Here is a 16572-nt window from a genome sequence, read left to right on the forward strand (position 1 = left end):
TATTTAGATATATTATTAAAGGTTGAGTAAATGTGTTGCTGTTGTTCATTGTGAAAAAGACAGAAGGCAAGAAAGAACCCTGGGTTCTTGCTGTGAAAAAGACAGAAGAAATCCTGCGAAGATGCATTGATACTGTGGATATCAGTGTGAATTCATGATTTCTAGATTTATGTGCATAGGCATGAATCCACATATACATGGAAAGGTATATTTATATGTGAATGTATGCGAATATACATGCATGTATGTAATATACATATACATGCATGTTTCCTATGCCTGTTTGCTAAAAGGGCCAAGAAGCAAAGAGCACACCTAGGGCCCATTATCATAGTCTCCAATACCATTCTCCACTAAAGAGAATGATCACTCCTCAGAGAATGGGCCTGATCCCAAGGCTACAGCTGAACAGGTAACAAGATAAATCTGTATTACACCAGGAAGAAAGGTTTCATAGAATGATGGGGACATGGCAGAGGAATAAAACAGCCAGCTTGATGAGGCTCTAATAGCCAACTGAGGACCAATTGAAGCCCAAAAGAATTAAGTACAGTAAGCCAGGCATGGGGGCTCATACCTGTAAATCCCAGCAATTTGGGAGGCAGGCAGATCACCTGAGGTCAGGAGTTTGAGACCAGCCTGACCAACATGGAGAAACCCTGTCTCTACTAAAAGTACAAAATTAGCCAGGCATGGTGGCACATGCCTGTAATGCCAGCTACTTGGGAGGCTGAGGCAGGAGAACTGCTTGAACCCAGGAGGCAGAGCTTGTGGTGAACCAAGATCGCACCATTGCACTCCAGCCTGGGCAACAAGAGTAAACCTTGGTCTCAAATAAAAGAATTTAGTCCAGTAATAGATTATAAGCCATTGGGGAAAAAGCAGGTATTCACTAAGGAAGTCAAATTCGTAGGAACGAAGAGTAGAAAGGTGTTTGCCAGGGGCTGGCAGGTGGGGAAATGGGATTTTGGTCAAAGGGTAGAAACTTCCCACTATAAAATGATTAGGTTCTGAAGATCTGACTTATAGCATGGTGACTACAGTTAATAATAATGTACTTTATAGAGTCATGCACCACATAACAAGGTTTTGGTCAATTACAAACTTCATATACAACAGTGGTCCTCTTAAAATTTTAAGGGAGCTGAAAAATTCCTGTTGCTTAGTGACATCTTAGCACAATGCATTAGGTGAGTGTTTGTGGTGGTGCTTTCATAAACAAACCTACTGAGCTGCCAGTGTTATAAGAGATAGCAATTGAATTAAGTACAGTATGTAACACTTGACAATGACTAGTAACAATAATATAGTTACTACACTGTATTTTTAACCATTTTAGACTATACTCCTTCTACATGTAAAAGGAAAAAAAGTTCATTGTAAAACAGCTTTAGACAGGTCTCCTTCAGGAGTTATTCCAGAAGAAGGCTGACATCACAGGAGATGACAGCTCCATTCACGTTATTGGCCTTGAAGACCTTGCAGTGGGGCAAAATATGGTGATGGAAGACACTGAGAATGATAACTTTGACCCTGGGAAGGCTGGGATTTTTTTTTTTTTTTTTTTTTTTGAGACAGTCTTGCTCTGTTGTCCAGGCTGGAATACAGTGGCGTGATTTCAGCCCCTGCCACCATGCCCAGCTAATTTTTGTATTTTTAGCAGCGATGGAGCTTCACCATGTTGGCCAGACTGGTTTCAAACTCCTGACCTCAGGTGATCCACCCGCCTCGACCTCCGAAAGTGCTGGGATTACAGGCATGAGAGCCACCATGCCCAGGCAACAAAGAAGTTTTTCAAGTATAATTAAAAATAATTTTTGAAATAGAAAAAAGCTTACAGTAAAGATATAAAGAATGAAACTATTTTTGTACAGAGTACAGTGTGTTTAAGCTAAATGTTGTAACAATAGCCAGAAAGTTTTAAAGAAATTAAATGTTTATAAAGTTAAAAAGTTACAGTAAGCTGGCTGGCCACAGTGGCTCATGTCTGTAATCCCAGCACTTTGGGAGGCCAAGTGGGGAGGATGACTTGAACCCATAAGTTTGAGACCAGCCTGGACAGCTGGTCTCTACAAGAAATACAAAAATGAGCAGGGTGTAATGTTGTCCACCTGTAGTCCTAGCTACTAGGGAGATTAAGGTGGGAGGATCAATTGAACCCAGGAGGTTGAGGCTGCAATGAGCAGTGATCACACCACTGTACTCCAACCTGGGTGACAGACTGTCTCCAAACAAAAAGCAAAAAAGCAAAACAAAAAAGCCATTACAGTAAGCTGAGGCTAATTATCATTGAATAAAATTATCATCTTATAACTTTAGTGCAGCATATGTATACAGTGTTTATGAAGTCTACAGTAGTGTCCTAGGCTTTCACACTCACTCACTGACTCCCCACAGCAACTTGCAATCCTGCAAGCTCCATTCACAGTTAAGTGTTCTATATTAAGTATATCATTTTTATATGTATTTTTACTGTACCTTTTCTAGGTTTAGATACACAAATACTTACCATTGGGTTACAACAGCCTACAACATTCAGTACGGCAACATGCCAGGAGCAACAGGCTACCCCATATAGCCTAGGTGAGTGTAGGCTAGCTCATCTAGCATTGTGTAAGTACAATATTTGCACAACAATGAAACTGCCTAATGATACAGTTCTCAGAATGTATCCCTGTTAAGCAATATGTGACTGTAGTACAAAATGGAAAAAAGCGAAATTCCTAAACACCCTAACATACACAAAGGCGCACATGTGTGCGCATACTTACACTTTCTCTCTCTCTGACCATCCCCCGCCCCGCCAACTGTCAAATGGATGCCAGTGCCTTTCAGCTCTTGATTACCTACGGCCACATTGTCTCATTTCAAGCCTCATTTCCTGGGAAATAAGTTAGAGTAAAATACTTTGAACTTTCAAACTTTAAAGGCACCTATACTAAAGAAAATAAGATCAGGCTGGGTGTGGTGGCTTACACCTGTAATCCCAGCACTTTGGGAGGAAGGCAGGTGAATCACTTGAGATCATCAGGAGTTCAATACCAGCCTGGCCAACATGATAAAACTCCATCTCTACTAAAAATACAAAAATTAGCTCTAGAATATGGTGGCACCTGCCTATAGTCTCAGCTACTGAGGAAGCTGAGGCAGTAGAATCACTTGAACCCAAGAGGCCAAGATTGCACCACTGCACTCTAGCTGGGCAACAGAGCAAAACTCTGCATCCCAAAAAAAAAAAAAAAAAAAAAGAATAGTACTTTCATTCCATATTAAAATCCTTCCAGAATAAAGTATTAAAGAAAAAAAAAGCACAAGAATTGGATCGCAGAGAGAAAATAAATTACATTTTCCTAAGTGTTTTTGACTTAGGAAAGTCAAAAAAGGAAGATATATAAGGAAGATAAATGCTTCTGGTTTGGAACAAACACATTGAGGAAATGCTAAGAGTGCTCAAAATTCCAGTAGGAAAAACAATTCTGCCTTTTAAAGATACCCTTCTTATTCCTTTTTGTATCACTAGCACAGTGAAAATCATGTAATAAACACTAAATAAAAACAATGATGGGAAAAGGCCAACTAAAACTAACTCCCTCTCTTCCATATCCAGGCCCAGCCAGAACCTTCTTAGCTTCAACAACTCTTTGGATCACCGACCCAGGAGCTGTAAATGAATGGCGGCAGCTATTAACTTCCACACTTTTGCCAACTGCTACAGTCTTTTTTCAGGCTTCGTATCAATTAAGATCTCAGGTTTCTAGTACTTGAGAATATAGTGGATCTCACAATACCACATGATGACTGGATCTCAAGATGGTCAGTGAGTCCCCAAACATAGAACAAAGGTAACACTGGGTAAAACTGTTCTGACAGATATATGCTATTTCATGAGAGTGGGTTCTAACTGCTAAAGGAAGATATTGTGTAAAAGAAACATTGTTTCTGGGTGAGATGTAGGAGCACCTGCCCTTTAAAGTCTTCAAGTGTAACATTTTGCTAGTAAGTTGACAACCTATATAAACTCATTTTATAAAACAAAAAAAAAATGTTTATCAAACTATAAAGCTATACCCAACTTTAAAATGCAGGTTTATATAATTATAACATTCTAAAACAACTAAATATGTAACCATAATTTATACTGATAAATTTTAATTGCCCAGATGCCCACTATCCAGTGTCATATTGAAGGACAGATGGGAAGAAAAAATTTAGTCCAGAATGTTCCTTAAAGAGTTAGACAAAAGATAGTGCCAGAAGGGCATAGTTTTAAACCATAGGGGAATGATAAAAGTAAAGGTACAAGCTGGGCACCACGGCTAATGCTTGTAATCCCACCACTTGGGAAGCCAACACCAGCAGATGGCTAGAGCTCAGAGCCTGGGACTAGCCTGGGAAAAACGGTGAAATCTCATCTCTACAAAAAATTAGCTGGGTGCAGTGGCGTGCACCTGTAGTCCCAGCTACTCGAGACGCTGAAGCAGGAGAATCACTTGAGCCCAAGAAGTTGAGGCTACAGTAGACATGATCGCACCATTGCACTCCAGCCTGGGCGAGAGAAGTGAAACCCAGTCTCAACAACAACAAAAAGAAAGAAAGTAAAGGTATAAATATTTGAGAATTGAAACTGACACTGACGTTATGGTTAGTTTCATCAATGACCCAGCAGCAGTCTTAAAGGCAAAACAAGACGACCAACATCCCAGGTAAAATACCACCAATCCTGCAAGCGGAAAACCTATATACGCTCAGGCTAACTATACAGACAATGAATGCTTACAAGCAGGGAAGACAGGCAGCAGCTGAATAAAAAGGTAGAAATCCAACCATAAGCAAGGCAAGCAGAGGACACAATCTATCAGCACAAATATGACAGATACAAATAATGGCATGTAGGGAAACTGTAGCCAGAAATCAGAAACCAGATGACATTTCATGAATGAAAGCACCAAGAATTGCTCCATGATAAAAACCTTACCTAGAAACAACAGGTACTTAAATCCAGGTATGTTTCAACCCAGTCTATCAAATCCTACCTTTATTTTTCTCACCAGCAAATGACAACTTTTCCGAATCATCATTTCAACTATGTTCTTGCTAGAAGTTTTCTTCACCCTTCTCATCTTCTTTCTGGACTTGTATTCCTACAGTCAACCCTCAAACTGGATATTAACAACTTCTCTATATTCCTGGGAGATGTTAAAGTAAATTCTCACAGACAAGTATGCTTAAGAGTTAATGCTTTCTAACACAAGGTAGAGGGTCAGGAAGAGGGAAGGGGGACCTCTTGGCCAGACTCTGTCAGCAGTACTAAAGTGAGGAAGATGGCCGGCGTAGTCAAGAAATTGGTTACATAAATGAGGATTGAGAAAATAAGAACACATGTGGAGGATAAGGGAAACCAGATTTCTCTTGGTGAAGAGAAGTAAAATATGGCAAATGACAAGTCTAGAATAAAACATAGTATTGGACTAGAATCAGAAATATTAGTGTGAACTCCTTGTTCTAAACATACATAGAGGCCAGGTGGGTGGCTCAGGCCTATAATCCTAGCACTTTGGGAGGCTGAGGTGGGTTAATCACCTGAGGTAAGAAGTTCAAGATTAGCCTGGCCAACATGGCAAAACCCTGTCTCTACTAAAAATACAAAAAAGCCATGCGTGGTGGCACATGCCTGTAATCCCAGCTACTTGGGAAGCTGAGGAAGGAGAATCACTTGAATCTGGGAAGTGGAGGTCGCAGTGAGCCGAGATTGCGCCACTCCACTCCAGCCTTCGCGATGGGAGAGAGACTCCATCTCAAACAAAAAAAAAATTACATAGAATGATCATGAAATAGGCATGTGTCTGAATATGAAAGAGAATATGCATATTTTTACATGTTTCCTAGCAGTCTACTCAAAGAGGGCCTAGAAGTAATGACACTTCAGAAGAAATAAACATACCGAGTAGTGAACAACTCTGTCGCCAGGCTGGAGTGCAGTGGCGCAATCTTGGCTCACTGCAACCTCCGCCTCCCCGGGTTCAAGCAATTCTCCTGCCTCAACTTCCTGAGTAGCTGGGATTACAGGCACCCACCACTGTGCGTGGCTAATTTTTGTATGTTTTTGTAGAGATGGGGTTTCGCCACCTTGGCCAGGATGGTCTCGATCCTTTGACGTTGTAATCCGCCTGCCTTGGCCTCCCAAAAGTGCTGGGATTACAGGCGTGAGTCACTGTGCCCAGCCTAAAATACATATATACATTCTAACATACATGGAGGGGAAGAAAAGATACACCTTACAATAGAAGGCCAAATACTAGTAACTGTAGAACAAATGCTATAATTAGGACATCACATTTGGCAACCAATGTTGTAAAAACTGACTCAGGCAAGAATCAATGCTAAAACTAGGGGATCAAAGTCTAATCAAGAAAGGTGATGAACCTGATAGATACCATCTTAACCAAGTGATCAGTTAACATTAATAGTAATGGTACAGATATTGAGTACCACCTGATGGGACACAGCAAGAAAATGGCATCTCCTCTGTACTGCCATCAAAACTGTGTAACATAAATCAAATCATGAGACAGCATCGAACACAAACTAAAGGATATTAGACAAAATAACTGGCCTTAACTCCCCTAAAGATGTAAAAGCCATAAAAAGTACAGGAACCTAAAACGCAATAAAAAATAAAAATAAATAAATAAAAAAAAAGAAAGAAAAGAAAAGTCCAGGAAACACAGATCCCATGGCAGACTGAGGGAGAGTAAAGACTTTTGACAACTAAACGTAACATGTGATTCTGGATTAGATCATGGTTCTTTGTTTAGGAGACGTAGGGGTATGATTCTGTATTAGATCATGGGTTCTTTGTTTAGGAGATGTAGGGGTGTGGTTTAGTTGTTTTGCTATAAAGAACATTACTGGGGCCGGGCGCGGTGGCTCACGCCTATAATCACAGCACTTTGGGAGGCCGAGGTGGGTGGATCACGAGGTCAAGAGATCGAGACCGTCCTGGTCAACAAGGTGAAACCCCATCTCTATTAAAAATACAAAAATTATCTGGGCATGGTGGTGTGCACCAGTAGTCCCAGGTACTGGGGAAGCTGAGGCAGGAGAATTGCTTGAACCCAGAAGGCGGAGGTTGCGATGAGCCAAGATCGTGCCATTGCACTCCAGTCTCGGTAACAACAGTGAAACTGTCTCAAAAAAAAAAAAAAAAGAACATTATTGGGACAACTGCTGAAATTTGAATGGGATCTGTGGATTAGACAATGGATTACATCAATGTTTGATGGGTATGCTGTGGCAATATAGTGAGGTACTCTTGTTTTTAGAAGGTACAAAGTAGGTATTTAGGCGTAATGGGCATCATATCTGAATTTACGATCAAGTCACACACACATATATATACATCAGTGTGATAAGGATGCATTTCACCCTCAAGGGGCATTCAGCAATGTCTACAATGTCTAAAGACATTTTGGGTTGTAACAACTAGGAAAGGCGGGGAGGGGTGCTACTGACAACTAGTGGATAGAGGCCAGGGATGTTGCTGAATATCCTCCAGTATACAGGGCCAGCCTCCAAAACAAGAATTATTCTGTCCAAAATATCAATAGTGCTCAAGCTGAAAAACTATGATAAAGGAGGGGGGAAACTCCTGTCACTCTAAGTCACAAACTACCTCTTTACCACTTGGAAATGGGGCCACTGATACCCTTAAATCTAATCAGATTAAAGAGCCAGAAAATCCAGATACTCCCACTGACTACCAACTACACAAGGGTGTTTCTATTATAACAGAGAATGAGCCAGACACAACGGCTCTTGCCTGTAATTCCAGCACTTCAGAAGGCCAAAGAGAGCAGATCACCTGAGCCCAGGAGTTCAAGATCAGCCCGGGCAATATAATGAGACCCCATCTGTACAAAAAAATACAAAATTAAAGTGTGGCGTCGTGTGACTGTACTCCCAGCTACAGGCACTAGCTACCCTCAGGAGGCTGGGATGCAATGAGCCATGATCATGCCACTGCACTCCAGCCTAGGCAACAAAGCGAGACCATGTTTCAAACAAACAAAAACAGGGACTGGAATGACTGCTGAGAACATTTCCTGTATCCACCTAACTGGCCTTCTTTTTTTCCTCCTGGTATGTGCAAGATAACTTATGTAAAACTTCCTTGGAGAACTGAGCTTTCCATGCATCCTAATTTCTCATATATAAACAAATCTGTGTCATCCACATAAGTGAGCCTCTTCTGGGAATAAAATGCTAGGGCTACACCTAAGATCCTGCTCCTGTTAAGTGGTGAAATCAACTGAAGTTGGCTCCTAAAAGTTGTGTTTATTCTAGTTTTGTTTGTAAGTAGGTTTTGTGAGAATTCATTTATGTTTACTATATGTCTTTTAAATTAGAAAATAATTTTTTGGCCAGGTGCAGTGGCTCATGCCTGTACTCCCAGCACTTTGGGAGGCTGAGGCGGGTGGATTACTTGAGGCCAGGAGTTCGAGACTAGCCTGCTCAACATAGTGAAACCCATCTCCACTAAAAATACAAAAACAAAAAAGAAAATTTATCCGGGTGTGGTGGTGGACATCTGTAATTCCAGCCACTTGGGAGGCTGAGGCAGGAGAATCACTTGAAACTGGGAGGCAGAGATTGCAGTAAGTCGAGATCACACCACTGCACTCCAGCCTGGGCAACAAGAGCAAAAACTCCATTAAAAAGAAAAGAAAGAAAATATTTATTATGTATGTCCTTTTAGATTTTGCGTGCAGTGCATACTTTGAAATGATCACCCAGTAGTGTCTTATCTAGCATTGTCTAAATTTGAGAATCATACGGTGGAATCAAATTTCAGTAGGAAACCATGAGTTATTAATACATTTTCCATTCAAATACTAATTTCAGAAGAAAACATAAACTATTATTCTTAATAGGGCTAATCTGAATTAATCTGCCTTTATGTTTGGGGAAAAAAATAGCTGAGACATCGCATGCAAGATGTTGTGGGATATACGCTTATCTTTTGGCCCCATTTGTTAATTACCTATTTGAACACTGTCCTGTTCTGTTGTTAGTTTTCTTTACCATTTACTGTATAGTCAACTTTTAAAGTTCTGTAATATGAGACCTTTCTCCAGCTTTTAAATTATTGTTATCTAAAGTTAATAAATCCAGATTATATGTTTCTTACACTTGGGTAACATTAAAATGAATAAAGGCTTTGCCTTGCAAAAAAAAAACAAAAAAGAAAAAAGAAAGTTAGGGCTACTATGTTAAAACATAGCTTGTTAAGACACAGCTTTGGCTGGATGCGGTGGCTCACCCATGTAATCCTGGCACTTTGGAAGGTCAAGGTGGGTAAATTACTTGAGGTCAGCAGTTCAAGACCAGCCTGGCAAACAGGCAAAACCCCATCTCTACTTAAAAATATAAAAATAGCTGGGCATTGTGGTACATGCCTGTAATCCCAGCTACTCAGAAGGCCAAGGCAGGAGAATTGCTTATACCCAGGAGGCAGAGGTTGCAGTGAGCCGAGATCATGACACTGCACTTCAGCCTGGGGGACAGAGTGAGACTCCATCTCAAAAAAGATACAGCTTTACTCATATTTTTCAAATAAGCTCAGTCCCATCGCCCTTTTTGTTTTATAAATTAGCAATAATTTTCTTAATTTTCCCTGACACTATCACGTTGCATCCATCAACAGTAAATAGGTCTGCTGCTGACTCAGTTGCCATGACCTGATTTACTTTAGGCCAGACAGATTCCTTTGTAATCAGGTCAAGTACATGTACACTGCTGCCTTCTAAGTTATGTTAGTAACAAAGAAATTACTCCAATATTAAGTTCAAAATTAAAAAAACAGAACACAAATAGGTACAAATGAATTCAACTGAACATAGAATTAACATAAGCAGACAATATAAAAATCATTTCAACTAATTTTAACATACTACCATGGCTGTTCATTCTAAGTAAACTATAATCTAAGGACAAATTACAAAAAAATTAAAATTCACTCAATATATTTATTGCTCATATTATTGGAATTATAATTTATATATATGTGTGTATATAAATTAAATTTATATATATAATTTTAATTTTAATATATATATAATTTATATATATGTATATATATATATATGTATGCTGTAGGATAAAGCAGGTAAGTACACAATTCTGTAATGCTAAATTTGAAATAAAACTATCAATAATATAAACTCATGGTTCATTTTTTAACATATTTCCTAACTCTATCCGAAGAAAGAACCTAGAAGTAATGAACACACTCAGCACTAAGATCTTGGTTTCTAAGTACTAATGTCCACAAAAACAACCAAGGTTCCCAGAAAAACAGATGATTCCATAAAACAGGGAATCCACAAGATGAGCCTAAGCCATCTTACGGTACCAGAGGCAAGGGAAGTTCTCAAAGACGATAGGTTATTTCAAAAGGATACAAGAGACAGCTTGAAATGGTTCACATTGGCCAAATCTGAAACAACTTCAACTTTAAAAAAAAGGCAAAATCAACTATAAAACATTTAGTAAATATTTATTTTTATTGCATATATTTAACATACTCAAGATGTTTTCATATACACAGTGATTACTACAAGCAAGCAAATTAACGTATCCATCACTTTCCCATAGTTTACCCTGTGTGTATGTTAAAAGCACCTAAATCTACTCTCTTAGCAAATATCCTATATATATTATTAACGACAGGCCTCCTACTATATATCAGAGAGCTACATTTATTCATCCTATATAACTGCAAGTATGTACTATCTGACCAACACTGCCCTATTTCCTCCCCCTCCTCATCCCTGGTAACCACCATTCTATTCTGTTTCTACGTCTTCAACTATTTTTAGTCTGACACATAAGTGAGACCATGCAGTTTTTAATATTCTTTGTGTCTGAGTTATTTAACTTAGCATAATGTCAGTAAGTAAAAGTGTTATCCAATAAGCAAAAACTACTGAGTCTATAGATGAGGACAGTGGGAAGAAGAAGGGAAGGAGAAGAGAGATGGAGGTTCCTCTTTACAAAATTCCAGCTATTATTCCATGAGTATGAAATAACGATTAGAAAACTCATTCTACAGCTCAAGCAACAAATGATGTAGGCAAAGCTCAACAATGGATACTAAAATATGAGGTAAGACAGTAACGTGGAATAGGGCACGCACGTGGTGCCAGACTAACACTCTGAAGTCTACTACAAAATTATGAAAGGAGAAATGTATTTTTATTTTAGAAAGAGCTGGCAATCACAACCTTAACTAGGTGGTCAAACAATGATAAGAGGGGAATAATCAGGTGTCATAAAACTTCTGATGTAAAGCATCACACACAATGCAACTGCTGAAACAGTCTAAACCTAAATTTAATCCAACTTCTAGACTTAAATTCCGGAACTTTAATACAGTGAGGCAACAAGTTAAATAGCAATGCTAGGAAACAGTCAGATAAATTCTGAATGTAGAACTTTCTGTATCCCCGGCTCTTATAAAAAACATCAGGGCCAAGGGAAATTTTTTTCAAAGGAGGGGACTCTTCAAAAAAGAGACATAACTAAATGATTATGGTTTGGAAAAAAAATATGAAGACATTTTGAAGATGAGAAACATTGAATACACAGTGATTATCAGATTTTATCAAAGAATTACTAGGAATTTACATAAGTGTTATATAACCACAGGTATGAGACCTTTTTCTTAAGAAATTCAGGCAACTTACTTTTCAAATAAGACCATATATATATTTAATACAGTAAGTATTACACATCATACAATAAATACATAGAGAGAAGAGACCATGTACAATTATGGTCAAAATGTTAATTGGAAAGCAATCTAGGCAGAGGGACATGGGTATTCATTTTACTGCTCTTTCACATTTTCCGCATATTTCAAATTTTCATTTATTTATTTAGTTTTAAAAGACAGGGTATCACTCTGTTGCTCAGGCTGGAGTGAAATGCTGTGATCATGGCTCACTGCAGCCTTGAACTCCCGGGTTCAAGTGATCTTCCTGCCTCAGTCCCCAATTATGTGGGACTACAGACAAGTCACCATGCCCAACTACATTTTTTTTTTTAAGAGATGGGGCTGCCAGGCGCTGTGGCTCACGCCTGTAAATCTCAGCACTTTGGGAGGCCAAGGTGGGTGGATCACGAGGTCAGGAGTTGGAGACCAACCTACTAAACAAGATGGTGAAACCTTGTCTCTACTAAAAATACAAAAATTAGCTCAGTGCAGTGGCAGGTGCCTCTAATCCCAGCTACTCAAAAGGCTGAGGCAGGAGAATTGCTTGAACCTGGAGGAGGAGGCTGTGGTGAGCTGAGACTGCACCACTGCACTCTGCAGCCTGGGCGACAGAGTAAGACTCCATCTCAAAAAAAAAAAAAAAAAGATTGGGCCAGGCGCATTGGCTCACACCTGTAATCCCAACACTTTCGAAGGCCGAGGCAGGCAGATCACCCGAGGCCAGGAGTTCGAGACCAGACTGGCCAACATGATGAAACCCTGTCTCTACTAAAAATACAAAAAATTAGCCAGGCATGGTGGTCGCCTGTAGTCCCAGCTACTCAGGAGGCTGAGGCAGGAGAATTGCTTGCGCCTGGGAGACAGAGGTTACAATAAACTGAGATCACGCCACTGCATTCCAGCCTGGGCAACTGAGCAAGACTATGTCTCAAAAACTTTTTTTAGGCCAGGCACTGTGCCTCACACCTGTAATCCCAGCACTTTGGGAGGCCGAAACAGGCAGATCACAAGGTCAGGGATCAAGACCATCCTGGCTAATACGGTGAAACCTCATCTCCACTAAAAACACAAAAAATTAGCCAGAGTAGTGGTACACACTTGTAGTCACAGCTATTCAGGAGGCTGAGGCAGGAAAATCACTTAAACCCCGGAAGCGGAGGTTGCAGTGAGCCAAGATTGCACCACCGCACTCCAGCCTGGGCAACAGTGCGAGACTGTCCAAAAAAAAAAAAATCAAAAGATGTTATTTGGCTTTTTTACTGCACTGACATTCGTATGGATAGGTAAAATTGCTGGTGCCTTGGCATGAATCAAGGTAGGATCTCTGAACTGCTACATACTATGTAGCAGTCAAAACGTAAAATGTCAGTTTCACTGAAAGCCCTTAACGAAGGAATAAAAACGATTATTTTTATTAAATCTCTACCGCTGAATATACTAATAATTTCTGTGACAAAACAAGTATGCATAAAACACTGCTGCTGCATACAAAGCATAGTGGTTGTATGGAGGGAAAAAGCACCACTGTTTAAGTTGCAAGCCAAACAAACTACTTTTTTCTCAAACATCGTTCTTTTTTGAGACAGAGCCTAACTCCATCATCAGGCTGGAGTGCAGGGGCGTGATCTCAGCGCACTGCAACCGCTGCTTCCCAGGTTCAAGCGATTCTCCTGCCTCAGCCTCCTGAGTAGCTGGAACTACAGGCACACACCACCACACCCAGCTAATTTTTTGTATTTTTAGTAGAGAGAGGGTTTCGCCATGTTGGCCAGGATGGTCTCAATTTCTTGACCTCATGATCCACCTGCCTTGGCCTCCCAAAGTCTGGGATTACTGGCATGAGCCACCACAGCCAGCCTCAAACATCGTTCTTTACTGGAAAGATTGACAAACTATGCTGATTCAAACGTGGGAATGTGGCAGGTATTTTCTCAAAAACAAACAGTAAATCTGTCACTGCCAGTTGTTTTCCTTGAAGTATTTGCTTCCAATTAAAAAAAAAAAAATTGAACTTTCAAGCAAAAACGACTTTTAGAGAACTTATATCTAACACTGTTAACTTCACACGTTCCCAGTACTTACAAACTTTTCTGAATTTGGCAGTGATATTAATGTTTTTTTTTTTGATACTGTATAATGAAATGTGTCATCATTTGAAAGATGTGCATAATTTATTGTTACCAGTATTTTGCAAGTGACCAGTGTACGATGTTACAAAGCATGTATGGGTAAACACCCATTCAAAATGTAAAACAAAGCAACAGATCTTAATATAATGGTATAAAAGGTTACTGGCATGGTTTTAGATTCCAAGTTGCAACTAAGAAACTCCCATATCTTGAGTTCTGGGGTAGTACTGTATATATAAGAATATCCAAAATTACCTGAAAAGGCTATTAAAATACAATGACATATCACCATGAAGTCATAGAGTTTTCTAGAAATTCAAAGTCTCAGCTAAGCACCTGGGAAAGCAAAAGCATAACACAATTACAGTGAAAAGATCCCCAAATGGGCTCTTTAGGTAAAAGAAGAAAAACCAGGCCGGGCACGGTGGCTCCCGCCTGTAATCCCAGCACTTTGGGAGGCCAAGGCGGGTGGATCATGAGGTCAAGAGATCGAGACCATCCTGGTCAACAAGGTGAAACCCCGTCTCTACTAAAAATACAAAAATTAGCTGAGCGTGATGGTGTGCGCCTGTAGTCCCAGCTACTCGGGAGGCTGAGGCAGGAGAATTGCTTGAACCCAGAAGGCGGAGGTTGCGGTGAGCCGAGATCGTGCCATTGCACTCCAGTCTGGGTAACAACAGCAAAACTCTGTCTCAAAAATAAAAAAAAGAAGGAAAGAAAAACCAAAAATAAGGGCATAAAAATTGAACATTCATTCTTTAGTTACTAAAAAGCAATTCAATCTACAAGAATAAAAGGTACTGACAGCCTCTAATTGTAACTTTAAATAACAAAATACTAAAACAAGCTCTTTAAGGAATGTTTTACAAAAAAGGTGAAGTCAAACAAATCATTCTCAATACCTATGCTGGACCATATTACACTTTGGGAGGCTGGGGCAGGCAGTCTGAGCCTAGGAGTTGAAGACCAGCCTGGGCAACAAAGTGAAACCCCATCTCTACAAAAAATACAAAAGTTAGCAAGGTGTCGTGCCACACACTTGTAGTCCCAGTTATTCAGTAGTCTGAGGTAGGAGGATCACCTGAGTCTGGGGAGGTCAAGGCTGCACTGAGCTGTGATCATGCAACTGCACTCCAGCCTGGGTGGGAGCGAGACCAACTCAAAACAAAACAAGAGGAGAAATAAAATTTGCCCTAACCTTATGCCATATACAAAAATTAACTTAAAATAGAACAAAAACCTAAACATAAAGGCCTAAACTCTTGGAAGAAAACACAGACGAAAAGGTATGTATCACTGGATCTGGCAACAATTTCTCAGACATGACACCAAAAGCACAGACAACAAAAGAAAATTTAAAATGTTTTTACATCAAAGGACAGTATCAAGACAGTGAAAAGCAACTAACAGAATTGCAGAAAATATTTGTAAATCATATAACTGATAAGGACTAACATACTACTACAACTCAATAAAAACAAAAAAACTCAATTCAAAAATGGGCAAACGGCCAGATGTGGTGGCTCATGCCCGTAATCCCAAAACTTTGGGAGACCAAGGCAGGTGGATCACCTGAGGTCAGCAGGTCGAGACCAGCCTGATGAACATGGTGAAACGCCATCTCTACTAAAAATACAAAATTAGCCAGGCATGGTGTCACATGCCTGTAATCCCAGCTACTTGGGAGGCTGAGGCAGGAGAATCGCTTAAACCTGGGAGGAGGAGGGTTGCAGTGAGCCAAGACGGTACCAATTGCACTCCTGCCTGGGTAACAAGAGCAAAACTCCATCTCAAAGCAATAAAAAACAAAAATGGGCAAAGGACTTGGACATTTCTTCAAAAACAGCCAATAAGCACATAAAACATGCTCAACATCACTAATCATTAGTGAAGTGCAAATTAAACCACAATGAGATACCACTTCACACCTATTAGGCTATGATTAAAAAACACAAATAGAAGTGTTGGTAAGGATATGAAGAAACTAGAGCCCTCATATGCTGCTGGTAGCAATGTAAAGTGGTTGCAGCCACCACAGAGAACACTTTGGCAGCTCCTCAAAAAGTTATAGGCCTACCATATCAATCCAGGAAATCTACTCCCAGGTATATATAGGCCTACCATATCAATCCAGGAAATCTACTCCCAGGTATATATCCAGAAGAACTGAAAGCAGAGACTCAAACAGAGAGATCTATATGCCAACCTTCACAGCAGCATTATTCACAGTAGCCAAAAGGTGAGAACAATGCAAGTGTCCATCAACAGATGAATAAACAAAATGTGGAAGGTGTGGGGGTGTGGCGGTGTGCGGATGTGTGTCACACACAATGGAATATTATTCAGATAGATAGATAGATAGATAGATAGATAGATAGATAGATAGATAGATAGATAGATATAACTCACATACAATGGAATTTTATTCAGCTACAAAAAGGAGTGAAATTTTGACATACAGTAAAAGACAGATGTACCTTAGAAACATCAGGCTTAGTGAAATAGACACGAAAGGACAAATATCGTACGATTCTACTTACACAAGATAGTTAGAAAAGGCACATTCCTAGAGATAGAGTAGAATAGTGTTGACTAGGCATGGGGTGGGTTATTGGTTAATGGGTACAGAGTTTTTGTTGGATATGATAAAAAGATTTTGGGTAAAGATAA

At 39.8% G+C, this 16572-nt stretch overlaps 1 protein-coding gene across 1 annotated transcript in view; it reads right to left on the reverse strand.

The window, feature by feature from the left end:
• The window catches only part of LOC103791197 (wings apart-like protein homolog), a 56112-nt gene that overhangs the window by 12367 nt on the left and 27173 nt on the right, over window positions 1-16572 (reverse strand).

This window comes from Callithrix jacchus, chromosome 12 (assembly GCF_049354715.1).
Source record: "Callithrix jacchus isolate 240 chromosome 12, calJac240_pri, whole genome shotgun sequence".
In the NCBI taxonomy this organism is placed as follows: domain Eukaryota; kingdom Metazoa; phylum Chordata; class Mammalia; order Primates; family Cebidae; genus Callithrix; species Callithrix jacchus.